The 7,738-nt window shown below is 44.7% G+C and overlaps 1 pseudogene across 1 annotated transcript; it reads right to left on the bottom strand.

The window, feature by feature from the left end:
* Positions 1 to 670: 670 nt before the first annotated feature.
* LOC309839818 (melanoma-associated antigen B16-like) lies at positions 671 to 1,787 on the bottom strand (annotated as a pseudogene). Its single transcript has 2 exons — positions 1,213 to 1,787; positions 671 to 1,151 (listed from the first exon to the last, which is right to left on the bottom strand). The product of its transcript is annotated as a melanoma-associated antigen B16-like (transcript).
* Positions 1,788 to 7,738: the final 5,951 nt, after the last annotated feature.

Below are 7,738 nucleotides of genomic sequence, written 5' to 3'. Positions count from 1 at the left end.
ATGATTCCTGCTCCTAGACTCTAAAATTCTATGGGTGGGTAGTAAGTCTTGTTTATCTGGGCATGCCCAGTATTAACACAGTGCTTTCCAAAGAGCACATGATGATTTAATGTTTGGAGAATAAATGAGCCATTGTACACGGGGTCTAATTTATTAAGATTTATTTCTCTTACATTCTTAAACAAGATAAGCAAAGGCATATATATGTCATCTAATTTTACAGAACAGAAGATTAAACAGGATAAGGGAAGCCAAGAATTGACCATCTTTTCGTTTTTTTTTTTTTTCTTGATCCCAACTATTTTACTGCTGAGTTCTTTGACACTGCCAAGGAAATGCCTATTCTAATGTCATGTTATCTCTTCCAGATCACAAAGAAGATGGTCAGTTTTACAATTTGTTTTACAAACAAACAAAACTTGTATTCTTAAATTCCATAAATAGCAATAAATGTATGACCAATGTCATTCATAAACTTAGATTCTGAAGCTAATGAAATGTTATATTAAAAGGAACATTTGAAAACTAACTCACTCCAAAAAGAAAATAAACCTCCATGTTAACTATATAGAAGAGAAACATAAAGTATAGTTTCCCAACAGCCACACTCCAGCTCTCAACTACTTAGGAAGTTAACTGCTCTCTTCAATGACAAAGTGAAGAATCGGCCTCAGACCTCACTAGGGCTGGGAGGAGCTACTGGATATGGCACTGGAAAGTGCCCTGGCCATGGCAGCATTGCCAGCCCTGGTTGCAACTCTAGCTCAGGCTCTCTCTCTCCTTCATCTCTCAAAGCCTCCTCAAACTGGGATGGGAAGCAAGTAGGGTCATATTCATGGATCTTGGTCAAAAACTCTAGCAATTTCATTTTGCTGGCTTCAGCATGGGCTCTTGGACCCCACAGGAATTCATAGCGTGGAGGATTGCTATTGGATACCTGGCAGTACTCCAGGTACTGTTCTTCCACTAAATCTTTGGTGATAAGCTTCCTGGGCTCCCCAAAGATAAAATGCTTCCTCCCAGAATATAAGTCCATCATATTCAACCCTTTCCAGATCTCCTCCTCAGTGGCACGATTGCCCTTCATGAAAATCACACCTAGGATAATTATCAGGAGGCCGGTCTTGGGCATGCCCTCGTCACCACTGAGCCTCGGATCATAGGTGAGGTATCAGGAGGCCGGTCTTGGGCATGCCCTCGTCACCACTGAGCCTCAGATCATAGGTGAGGCTTAGTTTGTTGATGAGGGCATAGCTGTGGCTGGTGGGATCCACTTGCTTCACATCAATACCAAAGACCAGCCCTATGCACTCAGAGGCTCTCCTGAGGATCTCAAGGAAGTCATCCTTGTACTCTCTGATAACATCATCAATCATGTCTGCCTTTGTGATCAGATCTCTCATTTGATACTTTTGCCCCAGGAACTGCACCAAAAAAATCACCTTCTCATCTAGAGGGTCTGTGGGCAAGTTCTCAGTTTCTGACAGAGACTTGGAAGAAGTTGACCCAGTCTCCCTTTCCTGGCTGCTGGAGACCTCATCTGATTTGCTTGATGAGATGGTTGTAATGACAGTGTAACATGAGTAGGCACTCTGAGGAGTGTGGGGAGTACTGGGTGCCCCAGCAGCCAGAGCCTCATTCAAATAGGCAAGCATTAGAGTATGGAAGGAGGAGGGAGAGGTCTCCTCCAGCGCCCTGGAGACCTGTGCAGCCTCCAGGCCCTGGGGTTCACTGAGGGCATGGTGCTGTTCCTGCGTGCAATGTGGAATCTCTTGACCCTGAGACATGTTCACTCTGGTCGGCAGCAACAGACAGGAATGTGGGCAGGAGATTGGGTAAAAGAGGACCACCACCTAGGGAGAAAGGGAGGATGTGAGTGGCCTCATCTGTTAACTCAACTGTGGCAGCTCTGAAAAGAGTGGCTTCCATCCATCTTTTCCTTAGGGCAGTACTCGAGCCTCACAGGTCTCCTGTCCTGAACTGTAGGAAGCAAAGGAGGGAGCGAGAAGGCTCTTCAGGGTGCAGCCAGCCAACCTAGCCCAAGGCTTCCTAAAGCTGATAACAGGGCAGGTGGGGTCAAGCTCTGTGGGATCCCTTCTGTTCTGCAGTGGGTGGTCCCCTCCGTCTTTGTTCAGAGTCCTCACTGTGATCCCAGGGAGTGTCTGGGACTCCTTCCTCTACTGACCCAAGGATTGTCACCTCAAAAAGAGGCTTAAATCTTCTTGAGACACTTGACTTACGAAGAAGAAAGGAGGTAACTCACACTGACAGCTTTTTTCAGAGCCTCTCAGCCAGGAAGTCACAGAGGAGACAGACAGGGGAGGGAAGTGAGGGGCAGCTCATGGGGCCATACCTGCCCGGGCCTCCCAGAAGTGACAAAGGAGCACAGCTGTTGGGGCTCTGTTGTTCTGATGTGTGTGGTCCCCACAATCCTCACTAAAGGTCAGGACTTTTGACCTTGACAGAGACTGAGACACCTCTCTCTGTTAACTTGAGACAACAGCCCTCAGATTCCCAAAACCAAAATCAGAAAGCACCGAAGTCTGACAACTATTCCAGGGCCTACCCAGTGTGACAACAGGGACAGGGTTCTATGGGGCCCCCACTGTTCTCCAGGGTGTGATTCCCCCAGTCCCTGCTCAGCATCTTAACTTGATTTCTGGCAGGGCCTGATTACTTGGGGCCACACCTCTCAGAACAATATCATCATCATCCTCATATCCCGAAAGTCAGAGGAAGTCACTCCTGGCCAGCCCCTCCTCCTCCTGGGACTCACAAGACAATTCTGAGGACCCTTCTCCATTCTGGGGAAGAAATCTCAGTCCCACTCAACATCTTACCTTGACTCCCGGCAGGGTCTCAGACTCCTCCCTCCGCTCACCCGAGGCAGCAGTCCTCAGAACAGGCCTCACTTTCCTGCAAACCCAAGGTGGAAGTCAGGGGGCAACTCAGTCTGACAGTTATTCTCGCGGCGCCGAGGGCTGCAGACGGGGGGCTGCACCTTTACCTGCAGCGTCCCCTCTACTCTGCGGAGCTGGTCACCTCACTCCCCTTGCCCACCTTACCCTGAAACTCCCCTGTGCCAGGGCCTCCTCCCTCTGCTGAATCGTGGCCACGCCCCGAGTGGCCATGCTGCCCTCAGATTCCTGAGACTCTAGTTACTCCGGGGGCTCCCCGGGATGACAAAAGGGATGGGGCTTTACTCAGCGGGCCGCCCCTCTCTTCTGGGGTGGTTAGTTCCCTCGTTCAGGGTTTTCACCTTGCCACTTGACCACTCGCAGGGCTACTCATTCCGCGAATACAACCCTCAGCTTTCAATATCTGCCTTCGCCAACCGTCCTCCCGGACGTCAGGGCGTGTCCCTTCCGCTCCGCTCCCCCTCGCCTCCTCCCCCCACGCGAAGTGGTGCCTGGTTCTCGCGGGAACGACAGCAGGAGTGAGGTTCTGTGGGGCTCCTTGTATTCTGGGGTACTTAACGCACTCGGTGTCTTCACCCAGAATCACTGCAGGATCAAGGATTCCTCCCTCCGCAGAGCTGAGGTTGTACCCCATACACCAAGACCCTCACCCGGGTCAAACTCGCGAGAGGACAAAGTCAGAGGGAGCCTCTGTCTAATAGTTATCCCGGGGCTCCCCATCGCCAACGGGGTGGCATAACTCTTAGAGTGCCCTCCATTCCTCAGTTCTGACTCAGTGTCTTACCCGGGCCTTACATGGCCTGAGGCTCCTCCCTCTGTTAACCTGAGGCTGCATCTCCTCAACTCAAGGCCCTCTATCACCACCTTTAGATTCCCGAGGCCATTTCTAGCCACCTCTGCTGGGAGTCTTCCAAGGTTGACAACAGGAGCAGGCTCTATGGGGTCCCTCTCTTCTGGGGTAAGTGGTTCCCACAGTTCTCACTTAGGGTCCATATCTTGGCTCCAGTCTTTTTGATTAATTACTTCCTAGACGATGCCACCGCCTTGCCAATCTCTATGCTTTTGCCCCTGTGTGACCCTCATACAGACTGAGTCCCTGAGTCCAAGTTCAGGCTGGATGCTGGGTAGTGAAGATGAAGCACCGTGAATTTAAAAAACAGAAACAGAAACAAAACAAAAGAAAAGTCACCTTCCCGTTGGGTCCCTTCTCCAGACAGTTGGAAACCTTTTCTAAAAGACTTAACTTTCTATAGGAAAGAGCCTTGTATAGACACATTGCTAAGTGGTCTTGCCACTCCCATTGGAAATGCTGTATCACTTCATATAATCATGTAGAGGAGGAGTGCTAAGGACCAGCATGGGCCCACTAGGTTAATGTGGGCCGGACCCAGTTGCCCCCGGACATCTGATCACTGGATAAATAATTGAAATAAGCAGGGCAGAACCTTAGAAATTGTCATTTTATGGATGAGGAGCCTGGAGCATAGGGAGGTGCTGAAGTGTTTTGCAAGTGATTTGCTACTGATGAGAGTTAAAGTACTAAAGTGGTGCTCTATGACTATGTTCTCACTGCACACATTTCAAACAGTACACTCAAAACAAAATTCTGTCTTGCCTTTTCAATCCTCTCTGTTACCTGCACCACCATATAACCTTATTATGAATTAATTTTGTATGGATATAATTGTGCATTTGCTTTACATAAATGAAATTTAGGTAAATTACATAAATGTGATAATAAAGTACATATTGTTTTGCTATTTGCTTTTTCCTCTAATTAATAATCCATCCTGAAGAGTGCTGCATATCAATCTTCAGAGTGTTCCTAAATTTTGAAAAACAGATATTATTTTATTGTTACTTGCAAATTGAAGATGTCCTTGATAGCATTCTACAGTGTCTATATTTCTAGACTCTATAACTGGATTACATATAGATCTGCCATTTTTCTTTTATTTAAAAAGTAAAAGAGATGGCTACCTCTATAATTAAAACTTTCATTCATATTTATCTTCAAATATATTCATGAAGGGCAAGACTGTTGAAATAAATAATTAGTGTGTTAGGTATTGCTCATGAGAATTTGTAGGCCATTCTTTCCATGGCTCGGGAGAAATGTGAGAAGCAAATTAAAAGGATGAGTACTGCAATACTATACCTTTCTGTCTTTTATAGACTTACCTCTGCATTTCGATTTCTTGATCTGCAAGGTCAGTCCATAAAGCTTTATTGATCACAGTGATGAAATACTCAGTAGTGTATTATGAAGCATATGCAAAACACAATAACCTATCCTGAGGTCCAATGGCCCAAAGTCTCCAACAGAAGGTCCAGTGAGGGATTTTTCATTTGCTCTTTGAAAGCTTATAATTTTATTGCTGTGCTGTCTTTGAATAAAATGGTTGCATCACCTAATCCATCTTGATATGGAATCATTTTAAAGCCCTTTAGATTTATTTTGTTTATTTACATTCCTTTTCTGAGACGGGAATATGAGAGTAAGACAGAATCCACCATTTATGCCTTCATTTCAATTCGTTTCATCCACTCATGTGCTGTTATTATTAGCATAAAACATATTTAATTCCTCTGTTTCTTAGATGTTTGGTGTTTGAAGGAAGAGATTATTCATGGACTAAGTGGAATTAATGACATCTAGAATTTTAATGCACTTTTTTTTTTTTTTTTGCGGTACGCGGGTCTCTCACTGCTGTGGCCTCTGCCGCTGCAGAGCACAGGCTCCGGACGTGCAGCCTCAGCGGCCATGGCTCACGGGCCCAGCCGCTCCGCAGCACGCGGGATCCTCCCGGACCGGGGCACAAACGTGCGTCCCCTGCATCAGCAGGCGGACTCTCAACCACTGCGCCACCAGGGAAGCCCAGTACCTTTGTTTTAAAATGAGACACGGCATAGATTCAAATACTAAAAAAAAAAGAAGCACATTGGGCTTCCCTGGTGGCGCAGTGGTAATGCCTGGCACATAGTGGGCATTCAGGAAAAGACCGTTGAATAAATGAAACCACTAAAGCTATTTTTATATAGCTTTAGTGGGATTCAGCTTGTTGGGTTTTACTGTTGTTACTTTTTTTTTTAACATCTTTATTGGAGTATAATTGCTTTACAATGGTGTGTTAGTTTCTGCTTTATAACAAAGTGAACCAGCTATACATATACATATATCCCCATATCTCCTCCCTCTTGCGTCTCCCTCCCACCCTCCTTATCCCACCCCTCTAGGTGGTCACAAAGAACCGAACTGATCTCCCTGTGCTATGTGGCTGCTTTCCACTATCTATTTTACATTTGGTAGTGTATTATATGTCCATCCCACTCTCTCACTTCATCCTAGCTTACCCTTCCCACTCCCCATGTCCTCAAGTCCATTCTCTACGACTGCGTCTTTATTCCTGTCCTGCACCTAGGTTCTTCAGAACCATTTTTATTTTTTTAGGATTCCATATATATATGTTAGCATACGATATTTGTTTTTCTCTTTCTGACATACTTCACTCTGTATGACAGTCTCTAGGTCCATCCATGACTCTACAAATGACCCAATTTCTTTCCTTTTTATGGCTGAGTAATATTCCATTCTTTATATGTGCCACATCTTCTTTATCCATTCATCTGTCGATGGACACTTGGGTTGCTTCCATGTCCTGGCTATTGTAAATAGAGCTGCAATGAACATTGTAGTACATGACTCTTTTTGAATTATGGTTTTCTCAGGGTATATGCCCAGTAGTGGGATTGCTGGGTTGTACGGTAGTTCTATTTTTAGCTTTTTAAGGAAACTCCATACTGTTCTCCATAGTGGCTGTTATCAATTTACATTCCCATCAACAGTGCACGAGGGTACCCTTTTCTCCACACCCTCTCTAGCATTTATTCTTTGTAGATTTTTTGATGATGGCCATTCTGACTGGTGTGAGGTGATACCTCATTGTAGTTTTGATTTGCATTTCTCTAATGATTAGGGATTTGAGCATCCTTTCATGTGTTTGTTGGCAATCTGTATATCTTCTTTGGAGAAATGTCTATTTAGGTCTTCTGCCCATTTTTGGATTGGGTTGTTTGTTTTTTTGATATTGAGCTGCATGAGCTGCTTGTAAATTTTGGAGATGAATCCTTTTGTCAGTTGCTTCATTTGCAATTATTTTCTCCCATTCTGAGGGTTGTCTTTTCATCTTGTTAATGGTTTCCTTTGCTGTGCAAGAGCTTTTACATTTCATTAGGTCACAGTTGTTTATTTTTGCTTTTATTTGCATCACTCTAGGAGGTGGGTCAAAAAGGATCTTACTGTGATTTATATCATAGTGTTCTGCCTATGTTTTCCTCTAAGAGTTTTAAAGTGTCTGGCCTAACATTTAGGTCTTTAATCCATTTTGAGTTTATTTTTGTGTATGGTGTTTGGAAGTGTTCTAATTTCATTTTTTTGCATGTAGCTGTCCAATTTTGCCAGCAACACTTATTGAAGAGGCTGTCTTATCTCCATTGCATATTCTTGCCTCCTTTATCAAAAATAAGGTGACCATATGTGCGTGGGTTTATCTCTGGGCTTTCAATTCTGTTCCATTGATCTATATTTCTGTTTTTGTGCCAGTACCATACTTTTTTTTTAACATCTTTATTGGAGTATAATTGCTTTACAATGCTGTGTTAGTTTCTGCTTTATAACAAAGTAAATCAGTTATACATATACATATGTTCCCATATCTCTTCCCTCTTGTGTATCCCTCCCTCCCACCCTCCCTATCCCACCCCTCTAGGTGGTCACAAACCACCAAGCTGATCTCTCTGTGCTATGCAGCTGCTTCCCA

This window comes from Grampus griseus (assembly GCF_964374135.1).
Source record: "Grampus griseus genome assembly, chromosome: X".
NCBI lineage: Eukaryota > Metazoa > Chordata > Mammalia > Artiodactyla > Delphinidae > Grampus > Grampus griseus.
This window is presented reverse-complemented; position numbering and strand designations above follow the sequence as displayed.